This window comes from Electrophorus electricus, chromosome 17 (assembly GCF_041902795.1).
Source record: "Electrophorus electricus isolate QZ-2024a chromosome 17, ASM4190279v1, whole genome shotgun sequence".
Classification (NCBI taxonomy): domain Eukaryota; kingdom Metazoa; phylum Chordata; class Actinopteri; order Gymnotiformes; family Gymnotidae; genus Electrophorus; species Electrophorus electricus.
In genome coordinates this window covers 2,530,001-2,554,000 of record NC_137513.1, presented here as the reverse complement: position 1 = coordinate 2,554,000, position 24,000 = coordinate 2,530,001, and the positions used below count along the sequence as shown (strand labels likewise).

Genomic DNA, 24,000 nt, shown 5'->3' with positions numbered 1-24,000 from the left:
TTATGTTCCTCCATAACCACGGTCGTGCTTTTGTAACTCAGAAAGAAGCAGGAGTCACATGCCTTTGTCCTGAGAACCTGCACATCCCAGGCAGAGCACACGGACTGCACACGGTCCTGTTTACTCTAGTAAGCAATAATTGGCATTTAAGTAGAAATTGCCAACAACCTGACAGGACTGACAAAATGAATAAAAATGCTGTGCAAAAATAAAATTAAAAAAAATAGTTGGGCATCATATAAAAGATGATGAAGATGACATATGGTATGACATAGCCTACTCTATAGGTAATTACTCAGTGACAAAACATACCACAGTGATAAACTTGTTTGCTGTTCATTCTCATAACATTTTGACCAGATCCTTATTATCCTACATGGCATTCCCAAATAAGGAAATAGTAAATAAATGTGGTTGTTCGTATTGCAAAAGACATTTAATGTGAATCTGTATTTTCTAACAGACTAAAAAAAATCTGCTAAAAAAAAGTAGAGGTTGCTTGTCACCAACAAAACAGCAAATCTAAACATCTGACAAACCCTGAAATCATAAACCAGATGGACTCGGTCTAGGATGTTGGTGAAAGGTGGAGTCTGAGAGAAGACACGAGATGTCAGATGTCTCCTGCAGGATCTAATAAGACTACCTCACTTAATCCAACCTACAGGCAGGCCTGACAAGACAGAGAAAGTAGAGAGAAAGAAAGGCATGAATTAAAAAATATATATTTAAAAAACATGGCAATGCAAAAGAATGAAATAAACATGAGAAGGCCAGTGAAAGTTTAAACAAAAAGAATTTGTTAATGGATATTGGCAGTGCAAAAGTGTGGTACTCAACCACCAGCAAAAATAAGGTGACATTACCTATGAGTAGTAAGTTTAAAACCTGGCGCTCCTAATGGATGTGCATTATTGTTTTTTATTTTCAACATATTAAATTTAAATACTCAATATGGTTGAGGTCAGCAGCGCGGTATCAAAGACACAGACTCAATAAGTGCGTAAGAGTAACGGTGAGTAGAGAGGGTTGGGATTTGGGTGGTGCACATCAGAGCTGACACAGATCAGTTTATGACCTCGGCCTTCTTTACGCACAATGACAACACACACTAACAGTGTGAGAAAAGCCTTAACTCGTTAAAAAAAATTGAGAGAGAGCAAGAGAATATTTAGCTGAGATTAGACTGAGTTATAGACACAGATACCAAAAGGCACGGTGAAAAAGATATATATATATACAATGAAAGTTAAATTGCTAAAAAAAAAAAAAAAATTCCCTTCTCTAATACTTTATTAGTATGAGAAATATACACATTTGGAGTACTTATGAACTTGTATATAAATATATAAAATTTGCTTCAGTCGTCAATAACTAAGCTCTGAAAAATATCATATTATTATTTTAAATCCATATCTCCCAGCCACAGATGAAACATTTTAATAAACAGAGGTCTCTGGTCACCTAGACAAAAATATAAATTCTAAATTCAAGTTTAGAATTTGTAAAGAAGTGAAGTCACTGCCAGCTCAGTAGCCAGCTCATTACACTACAGCTTACTGCAGAGATTTGACAAAGTGTATCATACGATTAACCTTTAAAGGTTGCCCACATCAGGAAGATATACGCTTCTATTTGTATAATGTTATAGTATCACTCCACTGTTGTAATGCCCCAGTCTTCTGTAATTCATCAGGGAGAAACTCCCCCCCAAAAAACAGTTACCTGCAGGAAAGTTTATTCCTTCAAAATAAAAAAAGACAACGCTAATTTTTCTTCTCCTTTCTTCGGCTACCGTACTTTCGTAAGTAACCACTGTAATAGATAATTTTCCTAAATATAATATGATCCAAATATAGCACCATGTTCTAGGAGTAACAGCTACAGCACCAGGAGAGTTGCTGCTCGGACACTACTGTAAATACCACGATAACCATTTAGAAAACAAAGCAAAAACGTTTAAAAAACATAAAAAAAAAAAAAAGAAGAAGAACGTCGACATCTTTGCTTCATTAACATGCGTACAATGCAGGTCAGCCCAGCACTTTTGTTTGGTCCTGTCCACTAAACCTGCCTCACAGGGGACAATATGAGCCACTAATATAGGCCTCCAGTATGGGCCTCCACGTTCCCAGTTAGACTAATCCAGGGAGCATGATGGACAGACAGAACACAGCGCAGCACAGCAAGACCCAGCCCAACCTCGTATTAACCAAGCATCTTCATTATTAGCGCGCATAACCAGTCCATCTTTTTAAATATAGGTATATAATATTTCAAATAATGCAATGTCAAACAATGCAAAATGTCACTTTTAAAACATTCAAACTTCACCTATTGCTTTCAATATGCTATTCGTAGTATAGCCAACACTTTTAGTATTAACTAAATTAACAGAATGTAGTATTTACCGAACTACTTATCTCGCTCAAAAAAAAAAAAGAAATGAAATGGCAATGAAAATACAATAGAGTACAATAGAGTACAATGATGTCTGAATATCCCACAAAATCACGCGCAGCCCTCAAGATATTAGTAAACTGGAGGGTCTTTTAATCATAACATTTTTTGCATGGTACAGTATAGGTTTACTTGGATCGGGCAAGAAAGAAAATAATCAGGATCTATAATAATCAGGAAATCAGGAAATCGGGCCTACAAAGCAAAATACAGAGCTGTTATTAACAAGCGGTCAGTGTGAAATTATTTGATTGTCAATTTCGACTCCCACCTAAAAGACGTCTGACATTACATTTCCATTCAGGGCCTCCCACTACTTGAATGTAAATGACCAGATTTTGGCTTTGGTGCACATGCCAAGTTCCTTTAACTATGTTAGTGTGGTGATGTCATGAAATTAAAAGACCCCTTCAGGCCAGCTGAATAAGAAGGAAGACGGATAGAGAATAGTGTTACATGTTGTGCAAAGCCCCCCGTACAGAGGGGTAAAATGCAGAACACCACCTTAAGAAAACTCGCCCACAGACACACACACACACGCATGCAAATACACATACAGGCCACTGCAGCTAACTCCTCAGAATGCATGCACAGCCCAAGTCCATCAGAACCAACGAACATCACATTTCTTTTAAACAACTAAAACCGAAAGTGGCTGGCATTCTTCGCGAGCGGTAAACTTATTATGCTCACTAGGACCCGTGTGCAAGAACAGAGTTATAAAAACACTGCATGTGCACAGCAGAGAAAGTGCAGAATGCGACAGCAGAACACTGCCGAGTTCTAAAGCATGTTAACAGTGACTTACCGATTGTCTGTTTATTGTTTCCAAATGTTTTCTCTATACTCACTGCACCTACAGCGTCTGGCAGGAGGTTTGAGGAGTCCAGTCCACTGGGGGCCACGAGACAACATAAACATACAACCAAAAAAACTAACTCTTGACAACAAAATTCACACAGCAAAGAAAAAGACTGAGAAAGAAAAACCAGAAATATGAAGGAGAACCCCCCCGCAAAAATTCGAAATACCCATAATCAAATATAAAAGCGAAATTCCGGAATTTATAAGAGATCGATTTTCCTCTTTGTAACAGCATAAATAAGGAAGACCTGGTCTTAGTGCCTGTAAAACCTCTGTATCTACAAACTGGGAGCCTGCTTAACAACCAAATGACAGGCAACATCTGTTTGTAAGAAAGCCAAGATCGAGTTAAAAAAATTGGCGTCATTCTCTCTTTCACTCTCTCTCTCTCGCTCTCTCTCGCTCTCTCTCTCGCTCTCTCTCTCTGCTGAATAAAGCAAAGGAGAAAAGAAAGGAGAGACTGTGGAAATTTGGCGAGAGGGGAAATGGAGTTGTGCAGCAGTGGTGTCAACCCTTAACCTCGTCCCCGCTGCCTGCAGTCCAGGTACAGCTCCCCAACCGTCCTGCCGGCAGCCTCTCCCAGATCCGCCACTCCACCAAACCCCCACCCGCGCCCTCTCTCTCTCTCTCTCAGACTTGCACACGGCTGCATGCACGCGCGCGCGCGCCCGCACACACACACACACACACACACACACTTCTTGGAAGAGTTCCCTGCACCAAAAATAAATACTAATCTGCAGTTCAGTTTGGCTCCTAAAAGACTCTTTGGCCCTCTGCCACCTCACTGACACAGAGAACACCACCACAGAGTAGCCATTTTGCCAAGCACTGACCATACCAGAGCTGGACCAAATATTAGAACTTTTACACACTTCTGCAAACATTAATGTTACACATACAGGCAAAAAACTGATTTCACTACTGTTGAATATAAAGGTGACTGGACTGCTGATTGTTAGGATGTCTCAGATGTCCATCTGTCCATCTCAACTGTCCATAATTCTGTGGTGAGTGCCTGCAAGACAGCATGCCTACTACAGACTTCAGCTGTGCATGTTTGGTGGTTGGAGAGCTGGTCACATCTGACAGCACCGCACATCCCAGCATGCTCTCTCAGGACAGAGACTCTCCATGTGGTGCATCTGTGCACCGGCAGCGAGATTCTAACAAGCGGCAGACACACGGATCTGAGCGATTGCACTAAATAAACGCACGACACCAACACAAACCCGGCTGACCCAAGGTGGTTCGGCCTCTGTCTGGAGTATGTCGTCAGTGTCGGGAGCTGAGAGAGGGAACAACACTAATGCATGTCACAGTTTGTCAACCAGGGCCCGTCATCCCCCGACACTCCCACTTTAAACCCCAGATGCCCGCTGGACTCAGTGAAGTGCGACTGACACCTTGACACCCTGATAATCCTGAAGGGCCCGCGGGCAGTGGCGGGTTCCCCGGGGATGCGCAGAGACCAGAGAAACGCACTGAGGCATTTCCCCAAAACGCTGACCGTAAGCAATACCTACAGCATTCGTATATTACGAGCAGTCTGGCGGGTTGAGCGGGAGGGTGTGTGTGATCTGAGGAGGCTGTGGGAGAGCAGAGCTGAGCTTTGGGATGTGAGCGTGAGGGGAAGGATGGGGGTGTTGCGATGCCGATCTCCACTGTACAGCTGTACTCAGGATAAACATATGCATTCACACTACAGTACTTTAAGATGGCACTGTGTTTCACCCCTCTAAATTTCACACCTCTCCCTCTCTCGCAGTCTCACTGACATTCTGCTCACGCACGACTGCGGCAGCCCTCCACCAATCCCTTGCATTAACCCCCCCCCCCCCCACCCCAGCCAGACAGGACACCCGTCTCCCCTAACACACTCGCTCTACTGCTCTGCTCACTACTGGCCTGACACACAGTGTATGCAACACCTGCGTTCCTGCACTTACCGCACCGTTTTTGCACATGCAGACAAGGAATCACTGACCACGGATGACCCTCCCCCTTCCTTCTTTACACGATCAGCAATAACAGCACAGGTACTCGGTACTGTGGGCGACAGGACACACCATTACACACTATCATTATCCGTAAAGGCAACCACCAGCAACACATCCTTGCTGGTATTCAGTGTGATCATGATGCAATGGAGATTCTACATATATATTAATAAAATGTCATGAAATAGTACTGGCCTGAGAGATGAAGAAACTAAGCCATAAACAACGCAAAATGCAGTCAGACTGTTGTATACTTAGTAGTCAGACTGTTGTGTATTGAGCAGTCAGACTGTTGTGGACTAAGCAGTCAGACTGTTGTGGACTAAGACAGCAGCTGCCATCCCGAAGCAAACCTGCTTAATTCCTGCTCATCTTGGTGGTGAGTTCCTCCAGGACTCCATGTTTTCATTACTGTTATGTCTCTGATCATGGGAGGAATACACCACTGGACCAATTAGTGTGTCCTTTGTGACCACAGTAAAAGTCTAAACGTCTTCGCCATCTCTTACTATTTTATCTGCACTGCGGAAGAACGCCGTGAGAAAGACCTCAAACCAAGCGGATCACAGTGTGTCCAGAGAGAGCTACGCATGAGGAGATTGAGATGGATCTCGGCAGGAATGAAGAGTCTCTTTGTTTCCTTTGCTACCCATAATCCTCAGCAACTCATACTGTGCACTCTGCTCTGGTATCAGCGCTGCTGCAGGCTTTCTCAGCCAGCCGCTTCATATGAGCCCTGTGATTGGCTAGAAGTGGCTATGGGGCGGGCATTCTGCTGCTGGGCTGTTTGCTCTGCTTTTCCCACACTGTCACGGGGTCAGAGCTCCCTGTGTCCCCAGCTGACCTGCCTTCAACACACACACACACACACACACACACGGCGCCTACACACACACACACACGCACACACACGCACACGCACACGGCGCCTACACACACACACACACACACACGGTGCCTACACACACACACGCACACACACACACGCACACACACACACGCACACACGCACACACAAGCACACACACACACACGCACGGTGCCTACACACACAAGCACACACGCACACACAAGCACACACACACACACGCACGGTGCCTACACACACAAGCACACAGACACACACACACACACACAGCCTGTGCCTGGACTGCACAAGCCCAGCTGCTATTGCTGACACCACCCCTCCCTGGGCATTCACACTGCTGCCACAGCCAAAAAAGATCTTTCTTTACTGCGGTGTTTTAGCGTGCTGATAGTACTGGACACTGCAGTCCTTCTCCTGGATGAAATGTTTGTCCATTCTGTGTGTGCGATGCTCCCTTATTACTAAAATAAGACATTATGTGGGCAGCAACAGTGAAAACAAACAAACAAACAAAAGACCATGCAAGTTTCTTAACATTAATTGCATGTGGGGTAATAACCCTGCACTACATATTAACACGTGCATAATGAGGATCCTGGAATCTTCATTTAGAAGAGAAAGAATAGGATGGAGAGATGAGATGAATGCTCATAATAATCAGGCATCACAGCTGCAAAATTTGTCCAAAAACTCTTGACACCCAACATTTCAGTTTTACAACCACAACAAAGCAGTTTCATTCTGGAGCACAAGGTAAAAGTGCCATATGTGTGCTTAACATAATTAAGCAATTCTGGCTCTTCAGTTGATAAATGTATTCAGAAGTCAAAATGCAAGCCAGGAGGTGAAGAGAAGAGTGTGTAATAGTGTAGTCCTTTAGGTGACAGTGTAACAGTGTAGTTCTTTAGGTAACAGTGTAACCCTTTAGGTAACAGTGTAGTTCTTTAGGTAACAGTGTAGTCCTTTAGGTTACAGTGTAGTCTTTTAAGTAACAGTGTAACAGGGTAGTCATTTAGGTGACAGTGTAGTCTTTTAGGTAACAGTGTAACAGTGTAGTCCTTTAGGTAACAGTGTAAAAGTGTAGTCCTTTAGGTAACAGCATAGTCTTTTAGGTAAGAGTGTAACCCTTTAGCTAACAGTGTAGTCTTTTAGGTAACAGTGTAACAGTGTAGTCCTTTAGGTAACAGTGTAGTCTTTTAGTTAATAGTGTAACAGGGTAGTCCATTAGGTAACTGTAGTCTTTTAAGTAACAGTGTAGTCCATTAGGTAATAGAGTAACTGTGTAGTCCTTTAGGTAGCAGTGTAGTCCTTTAGATAACAGTGTAACAGTATAGTCCTTTAAGTAACAGTGTAGTCTTGTAGGTAACAGTGTGGTCTTTTAGGTAACAGTGTAGTCCTTTAGGTAACTAAGTATCTGTGTAATCCTTTAGGTAACAGTGTAGTCCTTTAGGTAACAGTGTCATCTTTTAGGTGACAATGTAGTCCTTCAGGTAACAGAGTAACTGTGTAGTCCTTTAGGTAACAGTGTAGTCTTTTAAGTAACAGTGTAGCCATTTAGGTAACAGTGTAGTCTTTTAGGTAACAGTGTAGTCATTTAGGTAACAGTGTAGTCATTTAGGTAACAGTGTAGCCGTGTAGTCCTTTAGGTAACAGTGTAGTCTTTTAGGTATCAGTGTAACAGGGTAGTCCTTTAGGTAACAGTGTAGTCTTTTAGGTAACAGTGTAGTCTTTTAGGTAACAGTGTAACAGTGTAGTCATTTAGGTAACAGTGTAGTCCTTTAGGTAACAGTGTAGCAGTGTAGTCATTTAGGTAACAGTGTAGTCTATTAGGTATCAGTGTAACAGGGTAGTCCTTTAAGTAACAGTGTAGTCTTTTAAGTAACAGTGTAACAGGGTAGTCCTTTGGGTAACATTGTAGTCCTTTAGGTAACAGTGTAGCAGTGTAGTCCTTTAGGTAACAGTGTAGTCTATTAGGTAACAGTGTAACAGGGTAGTCCTTTAGGTAACAGTGTAGTCTTTTAGGTAACAGTGTAGTCCTTTAGGTAACAGAGCAGTCTTTTAGTTAACAGTGTAATAGTGTAGTCCTTTAGGTAACAGTGTAGCAGTGTAGTCCTTTAGGTAACAGTGTAGTCTATTAGGTAACAGTGTAACAGGGTAGTCCTTTAGGTAACAGTGTAGTCTTTTAGGTAACAGTGTAGTCCTTTAGGTAACAGAGCAGTCTTTTAGTTAACAGTGTAATAGTGTAGTCCTTTAGGTAACAGTGTAGTCCTTTAGGTAAGAGTGTAACAGTGTAGTCTTTTAGGTAACAGTGTGGTCTTTTAGGTAACAGTGTAGTCCTTTAGGTAACAGAGCAGTCTTTTAGTTAACAGTGTAGTCTTGTATGTAACAGTGTAACAGGGTAGTCCTTTAGGTAACAGTGAACCATGTAGTCTTTCAGATAACAGTGTAGTCTTGCCATTGTTTCAAAGCTGACTTTTTAAAAACATTGACCATTTTACCAAATGTCCAAAAAATTACTATTGAAATTGAGACTTCAGATTTTTTAATATACAATTGAATTAAAACAACTTCTAACAATTCTGAATTCAATGAGACTGAATTTACACTATATTTGTTTTTACTAATTTCTAAAAATTCAGATGCATACACAAATATTTTCAATCAAAATGAGACTAAATCACTAAATAACTGTATAGCTGTATCACTAAGCAATAATCCATAAGTGAGATCAATATAGCATAGACCTATGTGATCAATGTAAAAAAAAAAGATTTTAACTGTATAGATTAACTGTATAGATTAAAGAAGCAGCTAGTAGTTCCAGTGAGGACCGCTGGCAACCTTAAAGGACAGGTGCCCTATCCTCTGCCGGCCTTTAGGTTTGTTAAGATGCCATGACTTCTCAGTGGTTAAGGTACTTGAGTTGTAATTGGAAGGTTGCTGGTTCAAGCCCCACCACTGCCAAGTTGCCACTGTTGGGCCCCTGAGCAAGACCTTTAATCCTTAATTGTTCAAGTAGTACTCAGTCATAATTGTACATTGCTTTGGATAAAAGCGTCAGATAAATGTAAATTAATCACTGGTGGTTACCTCAATGTTGAATTTTCCAAAATGCATAATAAATGTTTCCTTTAGTTTCACCACCTACTGGTGTGTTTTTAAAATGTTCATTGAATAATAAGATACTGTGAACTCGATCTTTTCTGATAAGGATGTCGTACTGTGAAAATGTCAAATCACAGCTCCACTACAGAGCTTAGAGTTCATTTCGCTTCCGTTATAATCCAGCCCAGCACAACCTTTCTGTTCGCCGTAGCACCGAGGAACTTAATCTATAATCATACACAACAGAACCTTTCTGATAACTCTGGTACTGAGAAACAAACACACCTGCAGCTTATCTCTTGACTAACACAGAAGAATGAAGTGACTGTTTAAACTTGCTAAATAAATCTCCCTTTTTAATAAATAAGAAATTCACAGTCTAGTCCACTGTGCCTTTATGTATTTAATGTTACTCAAAAACATATTCTGAATGGCGATGCTTAAATAATAGCATTTACACTAGAGGAGTGCTGTAATCCTAAACAGTGACATAAATACATTTCTTCAATATTTCAGAGGTGTGGCAGTGCACAGTCTTCCTAAAAAAACGGTTAGACCTTTTGGTTCGGCGTAGCTTTGTGGCTGACTTCAGACTGCTGTATGTAATAAATGCATCTGCTTTCATAGTTGGCCAAGGAATGTATACCTGAGAAAATTCTTTCAATCCAGATCATTCTTGCCCTCCTTCCAAGTGAAACGCATGAAACAAACCTGAAATGTTGCACATGCTTCAAACACAATTCTACCACACACACATTTCCCTGATTTTGCCATGGCATTAAATAAAATTCCCAAGATCGAACCTCCATTGTGTTGTTGTCATTCATGATGAAATGTGGTAAATGAGACTCAAAAACGTACTTGATTTGCTTGATTTGAAATCATTCCAATTTTTACCACTTTATGCAAATTTTGAGTATTTTAGTATTTAGTTTGAATAATATGGAAACAAATTATATGAAATTATTGCTAATATACAACATCAGCAGTCACAGACGGCTCCTCCCCCCATAGTCACGTGGCACGCGCCGCCGCGTGCAGGGGGATTCACAAATGTACTGTGTTTTTGTTTTTGTAACCACGCCCCCCGCGATTGCGCACACGTGTATAGGGTTTATCGTTAAAGTCTTGTCTGTCTATATAAACCCCTGTCTGTGTGTGCGCCCTTTGTTGGTCATTGTCACTACGTATGTGTTATCTTTGTAACCATAACGATGGTTTGTGCAGTTAATGTTTAATGTTAGCTGTATGGTCATGTTTATCGTAGGTGTTGTGTGTGAAATCTTTGTGCATTCTTGTCAAACTAACTGAATCCTCTGACACAGAAACAAGAGGTAACATTCTTCATCACAGTGACGTTCACCACAAACAAAACTCTACTTTAATGACTGGGAACACTGCTTCCTCTGCGACTTCACTCTTGGTAGTAGCTTTAGAAATCTCTCTATAGACAGAATCCAATCGTCAGGAGGTCCTAACAAGCCTATTATCTGGACAGCTGTGGCTGATGAAGAAAGTTTGATGCAGGGTAACACCCTTCTCTCTCTCTCTCTCTCTCTCTCTCTCTCTCTCTCTCTCTCTCTCTCTCTCTCTCTCTCTCTCTCTCTCTCTCTCTCTCTCTCTCTCTCTCTCTCTCTCTCTCTCTCTCTCTCTCTCTCTCTCTCTCTCTCTCTCTCTCTCTCTCTCTCTGTGTGTGTGTGTTTGTGCCTGCGTGTGTGTGCTTAATGTCAAGTGCTGTGGAACAGACTTTCCCGTCTCAGAACCTGGGTACTCATCCCCTGTAAGGCAGAGCTGATACTGTTCACAGTGCAACCACACTGTAACATGGTGTTTCCCATTGTGCTTACGCTGAAGGCAGCGATCAGGTAAGACAGCACACTGTCTACATCACATTGTGTTAGGCAGTTTGTAATAAGTGCCCAATAAAGATCACAATGTCAAGCAGAATCTTTGCAGTTATATTAAAGATACACTAGAGCAACAGATCAGCTGCCCAAGTCTAGCCTACTGTGTTTTCAATAAAAATATTATTTTTAAAAAAGCATGAAGGATTTATAAACCCAAGCAAGAATAAGCAACGCATCTTGAAAAATTCCATGGCTTTACAAAACTTTCAATTCCTTGACCATGATTTTTTTTGAAGGTCTATTACCCAAAATTTCTAAATTCTATTATTTTTTGAATATTTTGAATGACTTTCCAGGAATTTGATGACTGTAGCGATTGTGGCAGCATCACATTAATTTAGGAAACGATGACCAATCATGTCACAGCTCAAAGCCAGTGAAAGAGACTGCCATCGCCTGGTTTGTCTCGAAAGGGTGAGCAAACAGAACCTCGGCGTGGAGAGGGAGAAGTGAACTGTACATCTGGTTGCTGGCACGGCACGCCTCCTCTCTGCTGGAGGCCGAGACGACCCTTTCTTTCATCCCCAGCAAATAAAGCAACGTCTCATTTCCAGACTCCCTAGTCGAGACACGTAACAAAAGGGAAAGCGTTTGAGCCAAAGGCCTCATGTGGAAAAGGCATCAGAACATATTATAGACCCCCATCATCTGGGCTGGACTCTGCTTCTCGTAGTATTCTCACCCACACTCTTTCCTCTCTGCTGCTTGTTCCTCCAAATCACTATTACCACCCTTTTCTGTCTAGCACTCTCCAGACTCTCTCCTTTGGTAGTGGCCTTTTCTGTCCCGCTACCACCCACTGTCCTCTCTCTCTCTCTCTCAAGCTTTTACTCTCCCCTTTAAATTACCCGTGCTCTGGTGAAGGAGAGGCAGAGGGAGCTCCATGGTAACCTGGCATCCTGCCATCTCATTACACTGCCAATTGATTCTGGCCCATTGCCACACTGCTGTCCCCTCCCAGACCAGTTCCCATCATGCACCTGACATCCCCAGCCCGTGTGCCGTGCAGGAGGACGACGGAACGAGCGCACAGCCTGGACCCTCTCCTTCTCAATGCAGCACTCACTGAAACGGCGGCATCGCAGTCCGCAATTCCAGTCAAAAATGAAGTAGTACAGCTTCATATAATATGATTCAGACAACAGCATTTACGTCCATAGATTTATTATGCTTTGGCTCGTGTGCAATACAAATTAAATTAAGTTGAATAGTTGAAAACAGAATGCAGATCTACATGGAAGATAATAAAAGCACATTTTAAATATGTGAACTGAATCTTTTGTTTAAACTAAAATGATTTTAAAAAGGGAGGGTGGGCATAGGGAATGTGCCAGAGTCCTTTTCAAAATGTTTGTTACTGCTAGAATACCAGGTTTGACTGGAAATATCAACATGTATGATTTTTGAATCATAGGCTGAATAGTTACACTCAAGCTTATGCAAACATATGCAGAAGAGCCCATCTTGATAGTGTGTGCAGACCTTGGATGGGTCTCTGCCATCCTGTAAATATCCCAGACAGGCAATCGCCCCGAGTCTCAAGTGCCGCTCCGCTCGGCCTTGCTGCTCCAATCAAGTGTGGCTACTCATATCTCTATGAAGCCTTGCCAAGGACTTTCTCCTGCGCATTTGCATTGCAACTGTTAGCAAGAAGACGACTGTAAGCTCATCGGGAAAAGGCGTGGCCTTCAGGAGGGAAAACTAACACAAAGGGCTCACTCCTTCAAGTGATAAAGTTCAGGTGCACCTAGGTCACTTGAGTATAAAGACTGGCTGAGAGATGGCACGTATGAGGGAACAGGTGCAGAGAGAGAGAGAGAGAGAGAGAGAGAGAGAGAGAGAGAGAGAGAGAGAGAGAGAGAGAGAGAGGCAGTGCCCAGAGTAGGGTCTGCAGGTGTGGGGCTAATGGCTCCATGCATGGATCTCTAAAAGCTCACATATGGAGTATTGATCACTGGAATCCAAGGAACACATCCAGGTAGGGAAGCAGAAAGCTCTTAGCTGCATTTCTGAAATGTTTTCCAGCAATCCAATCTACAGCAACACCGCTGCTTTAATCGGCTGAGATCTAATGGTCTCGGTACACGCAAGACCCTTCTAAAGGATACGTCCTCGCACTGCGTGGCTGTGGAGCCAATTTGTTGGATTTATTTCTCGAGATATGAGTGGAACTTGTTTGGCTGGGAAAGCTGGTATATATACAAACGATTCGAAACCACTCTGCCTGCTGCCGTTGGTAAAAGGATGTTGGCAGTAAGAGTTTAGGTCCCTGCCAACATCAGGCCCCAGAGCAGCAACATGTCTAAGTGCACATGGGCTGTTCAAGGACACGGTAATTCATGCCACTCGATACTGACACAAGGCAGGCTACAGGAGGCTTCGCCTGACAGAAAGGCACGCCGTGAATCTGACGAGTGGAGCACCAGACTGTGCCTGGCCCAGCCTGTGGACCGAAGCCGGATGAGACGAGAGCAGAGGTGCCTACTGGCAGGGAAGGATGTCTCCGTGACTTCAGCTCCCGTGCAAAACCATGACGTGGCCCCATCCAGTTCTACCATCCTGCGACGGAGCTCCGTGGAAGCGGCTTCTGCTCGTGGGGCCCGAACCTCCAGCGTCCTGACATTGTTTAACACGCCGCATGTCTTAATGACCATCATACAGCTTACCGGACATGATTAAGCCATTACAATAGCTCATCACAATGACTGCATCTCCTGAGGGTATAATAATGCCCAACGATCGCAGGAAGATTGTGTATACGGGGGGGCCTTTCTCATGTGGTTTTGGAGGACTGAATGAGCTGCACTTAAGGCAGTGAGCAACAGCAAGTCAGAGGATGAATAATGCACTGGGGGGGGGGGGGGGGGGGGTTCTGCACCTGCTCTGAAGAGGTCCAAAACACAGTCTTGGTCCCTCTTATCTTCTCACACTTCTCCTTGCACAGACGTGTATCTATGGCAAAACTTCTATTTGAGTACAAACCGATTTCATCAGCGCACGGACACACACTCCAGGAACTTCCACATGGAGGTTACAGAGGATACGGATCAGCCCATGATGTTTTCCAAACAGCAGGATTCTCTGAACAGCAAGCCATCAGGAAGTACACATTAGAATACAGAAGCTATTCCACTCACTGGGATAGTATGACCATCTTTCACCAACATGCATGTTCATTGCTTGTCCACAAACTACATAAAATGCTCCGATTCTCGAGGCTTGCCACTGTTTTCCCTGCACCATTACAGACCTGCATGGTAATTATTGTTGCTATGGCGAGTTGGGCTGCAGGAAAGATGTTGGCTAAGCTTCCATATAAACACATGTTTCCCATTTATTGTTCAGGGGCTGGAGGGAAATTGTAAAACAGTTAGGAATTAAGCTAAAAAGGCTACAAAAGTATTTCTCTCTTTACCCAAATAATCTCTAGTGTGACTAATAGGTTTTATGAAATAAAAATGACATTGGGAAAAATATTGTAATTTAGTCTGTACATATGAGCAAGACCATGGGACAAAAATCTAAACTATTACGGCTGTTTATACCTCTTATGAAGCAGTGCAGTCCACGCAGGTCTAAAGTGCTCGCTCTGGTGTAGCTGCAGGTCAGGAGAGACACCTCCACAGGACAAGGACATATAGACATGAACTCAAATGCCCTTCTCCTCCCTTGCTCTCCATTCTCCGCTCCACCCACCCTCCAACCTGCCCTCTCCCTCTCTCGCTCTCCCATTGCAGCGCGCCAGGCCCCTGCTGGGCCAGCTTTGTTTATTAATAGGGGCTAATACTCGACCCTGGTTCCTTCCCGTGGGGACAGAACCCATGAATGCCCCCAGTGTGTGCCTCCCTCGCTCTGCGCTCTACTCATTCTCTCAGGGAATGCCAATGTCGTGAGGTAAGGAGCCTTTGTACCTCTCCAACCAGTGTTCTCACACACACACACACACACACACACACGGATACAGATACGGATACAGGCACACACACATACACACAATGAGTAGCGTTCTGGTGGATCTATTGTGAACCTGTTCTGTTTCACACTCACAAATAAGGAAACATCATAATCTCCCACGACTGGTATGTCAAAGGGCAGCACTTGCTTTGGTGTAGTGTGTAAAACCCCGAGCACACACCCAGCCAGCCCACATGGGGCAGGCTGCGTGTTAGCACAGGGTATTAGTAAATAGCTGTGTGTTCAAGAGCACAGGTAGACTGAGTTACATGAGATTATCAGCTCAGGTTAAAGAAAAGAGGCAGCATAAATGACATTGTCCAAACAACAGCACACACGACCGTGCGCGTTGGAAGCTTTCCCAAGGTTACTTTCTGAGTGCACCAAAAAAAATGACCTTCTGACAAAATTAAATTCTCTAAGAGGACTCTTGTGCTACCAGTTACTATAACAAAAGGACAAGAGGTCCGTTCACTCAAGGTCTAGCTGTATCAACAAAACCAAATGCAACGCAAACCAAAAACCAGCCCCCCTCCCCAACATCTCAGACTGCCTACGTTCTCACACAGCAAATGGTAAAATACCTTCAAGTCTCCATTCAAATTAAAGTGAAATTTCCTTATTTATCCGCATCATGAAACAGAAAAGAGCACATTGTAAAGCAGTTAGAGGCACTAAGGTCTGCACCATGGCCTTATAGGAGTTTGGAAAAAGAGCACAGTGTGAAAATGCAGCCTAACACGAGCTGGGGGGTGTCAACAAATATGGTACTTCTGCCTGAAACCTAGCAGGGTCAAAGTTTTGTCCCCTCATTTGGAAAGCGCGCTCATTCCTTTTCTGATTGAAGTCTCATAAAGAAGGTCACCTCATTATCGGTGCGTTTCAACGCACAGCACTTGGAGGATCAGGCTGCGTGTTAACACGCTGTGCTGTGCACGCGGCCACGAACGTAGTACGTGGGTATTCGAGTATGTAGGTATGCGGTGAAAACAAAAGGAGAGAAAAATCCTTTGACACAAATCCCTCGTACGTATGGAAGCCCCTTTGCTTAAGCCCTGGCTGAGCTCTTTACAACTGTGCATGGCAAGGTGATGACCTCATAAGCTTGCCAACGCCTCTTCCCGTCTTTCTGCCCATGCCGGAGCAAAAAGCTCCATTATCAACCTGCGGTACCCCAGCCAGACAACCCCCTCTGCCACACAGATCCCCACTGATGAACCTACAGCCTGTGCACAATGTTAAAAGATCAGTGCTGGTCAAACACAGATAACTTCTTGTGGTTGGCTACTAGGTCTAATGGGACATGCCCGCTCTGACTTGGCATATCACAGTACTGGGATACTTGCATATGTGAGCGCTTTGAGTTTGCATGCAACATTAACATGGGATTTGTATATAATTGGGTACATAAAAACAAGTGCTAAGATTTTTAATGACCTTCCTGACAGCAGGGGTCACAGCCATAAACAGCCATATGGAGAAACAGGTAGGCAGAGCCGCTAAAAACATAGACGCGTACGGGCCACAAGCCGCACCCCTCGGGCAGCAGATGCCGAATAATTAGAGAGGAAAATGGGTAGCAGAATTCTGGACGATGCACAAAAGAAAAGAGGGCATGTATAAGGAGCCCAGATTACACAAATAATAATAACAGGGTGATGCTTGCCAAAAAAAACCCTAATGTAAATAAATTGCTGGCAAGTTTTGGCATCCTAGGGCTGGCCATTGACACAAGGTGCAGGCGGACATTGGACACTGTTCAGATCCTCTGGTTCCTTTCTAATGCTCGTTACAGTCGGGTGAACATGTAGAACTGGAAGCAGCTGCATAGCATCAATGACGATGTACAGTGTTATGCCTTGACCTCACGCGTTAGTGCTTTAAAAACTGGGTATAGGGAACGTCCTTATTTTCAAACAGACCTTGAGGGGTGAGGGGTAGACAAAATACAGTAGAAACATTTCACAATAGCATGCCACTTATGTGCCAAGCCCAGTGTTCCATGGATTGTAGTGACATTATATTAATTAATCACACGTATCCGTCATATCCTTCACTTCTATGGGCCTGTGTGTATTGGCTGTTGGTACCAGGTAAGGGGTAATAATGCTTCTCAGGGGGGACTGGGGTTCAAACCCCAAACGGGCAATTGCTCTATGCTATACCAATAAAACTCCTGGGCAAGACTCCTAATGCTACGTTCGCCTGCCTCTGCAACATGCTTGAAATTCTGAGTTGCTCTGGATAAGAGCGTCTGCCAAACGCATTAAATGCCTACACTGTGAGACCATGACAGGATTCTACACTAAGCTTTCACTCCACATGCAGAGAGATTTCGACGTTGGTTTATTCAGTTCTCACTGTTCCCACTAGCAGGCTGAAGTGACTCAAATCCGATTTTTTGCTAATGTGACACATATCTGATTTTTTCAAGGCTATGTGGACACACACAGAGGTTGCTGAATAAAAAATGTTGCACTGGCCATTCGGGACAATGATTCTTGTGGCCAAGTTTAAGAATGTGTGGCTAGAATTTTAGAAATATGTTTTTAATGTTTTCAATCCATTTACAATTAACAAACATGTTTCATCAACAAAACATGTCATATATTGGTTTGAAAAATGAAATATTTATTTGATAACCTTGCCAAGCGTGCAAGGTCGAACTGTTAGCCATCCTCCACAGCAAAATGCGATACACGTAGGCCTCATACATAAGTTACCAGCGTGTCCATGTTGTCCATTTTAATAACATGGGGTATCTCACAAATATGACGCTTTTTGTTTTGACTCAGGTGACATGCACAGAAACATATAAATGGGCACATTTGTGCCATTTTCAAAGACAGGTGCATTCACATTACGGATAAACACAGGTAATTTGCAATCATTCATGTGAACCATCAACCAGCAAATCCAATCTGAGCAAAATATTGGAACTGAACAATGTGGCTTGTAATGTGCATGTAGCTTAAGTCATGTTTTAGTAAACTAGACATCATTGTAGTGCAGGAATAAATGCTTGCAGTTACTTAGCTAACATCACATGGTGGAAACGTTGCAGTTGGCAAATTTAAACAAAATCTTTGTTTATATAATTAATTCTGTGTCAAATAAAACTGTTAGTCTTATACGGGGACATAGTGAAAGTATTTGTTTGGTTATTAATGGTGTATACATATGAATGTGTGGACATTAAGCTGGTCTGGTGATGCGTTAACACCAAGAAAGTCAAGTGGTCACTCGGGTCACTGGCTTTGCATTTTTAGAGGCCAATATATGACATGACGTGACCACGGGCAATGGGCAATAGTAAACGTTGACTCCTGGACACACAAATCTGATCTTTTCAAATCAGACTTCAGTCAACTTTTTGTGTGGTCCTAGATGGGATACGAACCCAATTAATGCCTGCCATACGGCTTAAATGAGAATGGCCAAATCAGAGCTGAACGAGGCTTGTAATGTCAACATATCCTCAGACTACACTGAAAATCCAAAGAAAATTACATTCAGAGTAACTATTACATGTGGCTAGTTAGCCAAGCTACTCTGTCAGGTAGCTAGCTAGCTACAATTAAGTTAAATTATTAATGTAACCAGGTAACATACATTATATAGCAAGTTAGCTAGCGAATGACAGAAGATCAGGTATCGACAATTACACAGCAGTGTGGTAACATTAATAAGCATCCACGAGTCACCAATGTGCACCTGCTGTCCTGGCAAAGAAAGCCAAGCGCGAGGGAGAGAATTATTCTACCTCGCATTTCCACTCACTGTCTTAGTAAACCATGTCTCAGTGGGCTAAAGCCACAGGAAATCCCTGCCTGGCGGGATTTTGCACGAACGCTGCAGCGCTTTACGTCGAGCAGATGTGCAACTTGAGCGCGGTTCGGGGCGGCGAGAGCACACGCAGCACGCAGGCATCTCAAGCGCGGAGTGCTGCTGGCTTGCGGGTGCCTGCGTAGCCGAGCACGTCTGTGCGCACGTCTCACGAAGGCTCGCTAAAACGCTACACTAGGCGGCTCAAAATCTCTTGCAGCATGCGTGCTCCTAAATTAAAATTCCATTCGCATTTGTAGTTTTGCTAGCACCGTGGGACCCTGTATGACAGGGTATGACAGGCCAGCTATTGCATGGCCTATATGGTCCATGAGAAGAATTATTGTACTAGATTTACAAGACTGTTCAGGTCCAGATATAATGTACATTTGTACTCCAAGGAGGTGAAAAGTGCCCCTTTTGAGCTGATTTGAAATTAATTACAGAAATAGTTTTATTTTATTTATTTCATTTATTTATTTTACATGTAAGCAGAATGCTTTTTCCCAGCTGTAAAATGTTGAGGGTCCTTTAAGTCTTTTTATTTATCTTGTCAAAAGCTTTTTCCCCCCAAGGAACCGGCCTGGTCCTAATTCAAGCTCCTGTATGTATTCAGCCTTTAACACTAGACAGTTCAAAGGCGCGTGGAGGGCCTTCATGCTTTACTAGGGGACAAGGCTACAGTAGTGGCTTCATCTCCAATATTCCAGTTAAACATCAGTGAATACTGGAATTAACTGAATAAAATTAAGTCGCTTCTACTACTGTGATTTGCTCTGAGGCGTCAAAGCAATACTCAAAGTGATGTATAGTGGACAGCTCTTTCGTATCTTAGCAACACCTTGGCCTCTAAATTCCCACAATGAAAAGCTCCAAGCAGCAGTTTTAAAGATCTGCGTGGTGAGGAAATAAAGTTACAAGGATTCCGGTCACTCGAGGCCTTGATGTGCTGATGAAACAACACAACCCTTGCATATCACTGTACTCCAGGGTTGGACCACACGCACACACAGAGGGGACCCAAGCTAATGGCAGAAAAAAAACAAACTGACCTGTGTTTCCTCATCACCCTCGACCTGGCAAGCCTGAAGCCCAGAGGTCCTTAGCACAGGCTGCAAACACAACACAGCTCGGTAAGAACGTAGGCTTCGCCCGCAGTGAACGTGTAATAAAGATGGACTATGAACTGATCAGTGATTAGCCATACTAAATCCCTGCATTGTCAATTCTACCCGCAAGAAAAGGGTGGATGCCAGAAAACAAGACACAGCATGGAATATGAAACTCAGAAAACAAACAACAGTGCACAGACTGGAACAACAGGTCGCACGTCACATGAGACCTGACTGAGAGCGCAGGAGTGGCTGACATGGCTACCGATCACCAGGGCAGAGACACTGATCTCTCTGTCCACCACTGTCGCCGCTCACGGAGACAAAGCCTGGTCTGCTCCTATTTGAGAAAGCTGAAAAGGCACAAAGTCACAGGGCCTTTTCTCAACCGCCCCCAACCCTGCCCATGTTCACAGGACTGAAGGAGTGGTCTCGGGCCAGATGGCTTCCCCATAGCCCTGGACTCAATACCTTCCCTCTGACAGAGCAAGCAGACCGTTACACTGTCCAAAAAGGCCTGAAAGAAAATACAGGAAGAAAAGCCTTTGCCTTTCCAAATCTTTAATTACCCAACTGTCTGCCGTTGCTTTTCAATGGCGCTTTCTGAACAGCCCTCCCATCCGAAGGGAAAGAAAAAAAAACCCCACCAAGCCCCAGGAGGAACCCAAGCACAGACCCTCAACGCATGAGAGAGAGAGCGAGTGTGTGTGCGTGCATGTGTTTGAGTGAGAGAGAGAGATGGAGATGGGGAGAGAGTGAGAGCGTGTGTGTGTGTGTGTGTGTGTGAGAGAGAGAGAGAAAATGTGGAGACCAAAAAAAGACAACGAAAGATGAAAACACATAAAAGATATGCAAATCCATGTGTCTGGGGCGACATGCATTAACCATTGCTGGTGCTGTGTATTTTTATCTGTTGTCTCTTTGCCGTGAATGGAAGGTGTGTGATGGCTTCCTTAAGCCTGGCTTTAAAGACCGCTGCAGACAGCCCAAATGAGCTCTACCTACAGAAATGTGCTACTTAATAGAGACACAAAGGAGACAGAGCAGTCTAAAAGCGGAGGGGGAACATGCTAGAGCATGGTGCCTTGTAAAAATAAGCTAGGAAGTATCGGCCTTGGTGCATCTTAATAAAGAGTAGCTAGAACGAAAAAAAGAGACTCGTACAAGCAGAGACAGAGTGAAACTCGACCTACATAGATTGGGCTGTTACGTGGATTCCTATGTATCTCCACTCTCGGCTCACTGTAAGTTATATTCTACCATATGGCCCTGTATTATCTTTTCAGGGAGCAGATAAAAGCGGTGGTTTGGGGGGATCGAGGGGGTGTAATAGGCACATGGGGTGTATGGCCAGGTTTAGGTAGAAGGCTAAAACTGGTCCACATTGGCTGGCGACCCCACTGAAGTCTCCAAACAACACGAACGGTGAAATGGATCCACCAGAGAGTCTGAAAGATGTCGCACACCTGATGATGCGCACTGGGCGCAACCTGATATCCGATATCGCACGACCCTGAAGAAGTCCTCTGTCCGGCGTCAAAAGGCGCGTCGCAGACGCGTGTGCAATCGGGAGCCTGACGGGCTGTCTCCCGCGCACGGACGGGACGAGAGTGGAGCAGAAGTGGGTTTGTTATTGTTTGCGCTGAAAGAGACTGGGCTTGGGAACAGCAGGCTGGCTGCAAAGTGCGTCGCTCCTCCTCGCGCCTTAACATATGGCACTCAAAGCGCACGGAGCTCAGCACAAACAAACAAACACGGCGGCGGAAATCAAGGTCCCCACATATCCTGGAAGTGGCAGATTTTTTCTTCAGCTCTCTCTCTGCATGTGTGTGTGTGTGTGTGTGTGTGTGTGTGTGTAGGGGCCTAACAGCATAAAGAGCAGGAGACATGTCAAAGTGACAGTGAACAGGCACCGAGCAGGCCTGGATTCTTGGAGAGAGCAAGCGATGGGGATGACGAAAGAGCTGTGAAGGCAACGATAGGGAAAGTGTGTATGAGACAAAGAGGAAAGGAGCCGAGACAAGGGAAGGGATAGGGTTGTGAGACACCGCAGAGTGCCACTGGCACCGAGGAACAATGAGGTTCTTCAGATGGGGAAGACATCTTGCAGCTCTGTTTCAGTGCCAGTTGGGCTGTTTCACAAAGGTGGCCATTGTAACTCTCTGCTCCGGAGCCCGGCCAGGGTCCAGACCGTCCAGACTGTCCAGAACCCATCTAGCTCTGACCCATTGTGGCTCGCGTGGTCCACACCCTTCTGCCTCCTCCCCGACAGCTCCACCCCCAGCCCCTCGCTGCCAGGCTCTGCGTTGTCCGGGGAAGTGAGCTGCAATACTGCGATGCGGCCGGAGCACTTATATTTCACGCGGAGGCCGACACGCGGCCCGACTCGCATTTCAGCGGCTTTTACACGCATGGCCGGGTGACGATGAAGAGTTTAAGACAAACATTAAGACACACACACACACACACACAGCTCAGAACATAATGGAAAATCCTTGAAAAGAAGTGCAGGTCACATCCTGAGAGGATCCAGCAGATTTAGGGCTTATGTTGCTTTGCTGGGCTCCATGGAGAAGTGGAGAGGAAGCCAGGGACTAATTGAATAGATAAAATCAAAAGGGTGGATGAGAAAATTCTGTAGAGGAGAGAGACAGAGAGAGAGAGAGAGAGAGAGAGAGAGAGAGAGAGAGAGAGAGAGAGAGGAAAGAGTGCAGTGGAAGGGTGCATCTGACTGCCTCCATTAAATGACGAGGGCAAAATAAAACAAAAGCTGAATGCTGCCAAGGTCTCGATGAGATTAAGACAATTCATACGAAGATAAAGTACCTGCTGTATGGCCATGAATGAAGATAGCTTTACTCAGTGGACCCAGAACCATTCTAAGTATCTGCATTGAAATAAATCCTCTCATAAAGTCAAATGGGGTCCCCCTACATCAGTTCTAATAGCTTCATTGCATCTCCTAAGAAACAGCACAGCAAAACACAGCGCAACACAACACAACACAGCTCTCACCGGGTCTCTGAGTGGCCACATTTTCTAATGAACAGAGAGGACAGCAGACCTGCTTCACAAGAGAGTGATGACCAACCTTCTCTTCCTCTTTATATATGCAAGCTAGGAACACTGATTAGACCTCCTGGAGGAATCTGTCTCATACCAACAGCCATTCCCTACCAGCCTGGTCCTATTGATACCACATACATGCACGCACGCACTCATGAGGTCATTTCACACTCGCCATCCCCCAGGTGAACGTTCCCAGCCAATAATCATTTTGTTGATTAGTAGCGAGCGTGTCGATGTCTGATGAGCACAGCGCACGTGTGCTGCCGCATGTCTGTCACACACGTTCTCGGCCTTCAGAGTCCTTTCCCCTCATCCTTCGGTTTCTTAGCCTCTTCCCTTCAGTCTTTGTCATCCCTTACTCTCATTTTCTCCTCCCTCCCTGTCCCCCCCCCCCTCTCTCTCTCGCTCTCTCTCCAGGAGCAGGCAGCAGTTAAGGTCAGGCAGAAGATGATGGAGCACCACCGCGTGTTAGTGCTCAAGGCCCGAGAGCTGCAGGTACCCGGCCCGACATCGCCCACCGCTCAAAACAAGCAATTCCTTAAGCTAGCCGCAGTGTCCTGCGTCTCAGAGCGTATAGCTCCGCTGGGATCGCTTGCCGAGATGGGGCGATCGGCGCAGCGTCCGCCTGCCCCGCCATAAAACATTCATCGCCAACTTTCTTAAGTGCCAAACTCTTTGTGAGTGTGTGTGTGTGTGTGTGTGTGCACGCGCGCTCGTTATTAGTCGTCAGACAGTGATTTAATGTCCTGTTCGGTGGCGCATGAGGGACTCGTTAAAGTCAACGGAAATAATATTGCTGTTTTGGAAAACACGTCGCACATCCCTGTGTCTAAACG

General features: G+C 44.5%; 1 long non-coding RNA gene across 1 annotated transcript in view; it reads right to left on the bottom strand.

Moving 5' to 3' along the window:
- Positions 1 to 24,000, bottom strand: part of LOC145651805 (uncharacterized) — a 59,159-nt gene that overhangs the window by 6,975 nt on the left and 28,184 nt on the right. The window contains exon 4 of the long non-coding RNA XR_014117814.1: positions 20,036 to 24,000. This exon is cut by the window's right edge and continues 888 nt beyond it. This is a non-coding gene — a long non-coding RNA (uncharacterized LOC145651805). The remainder of the gene's footprint in view (positions 1 to 20,035) is intronic.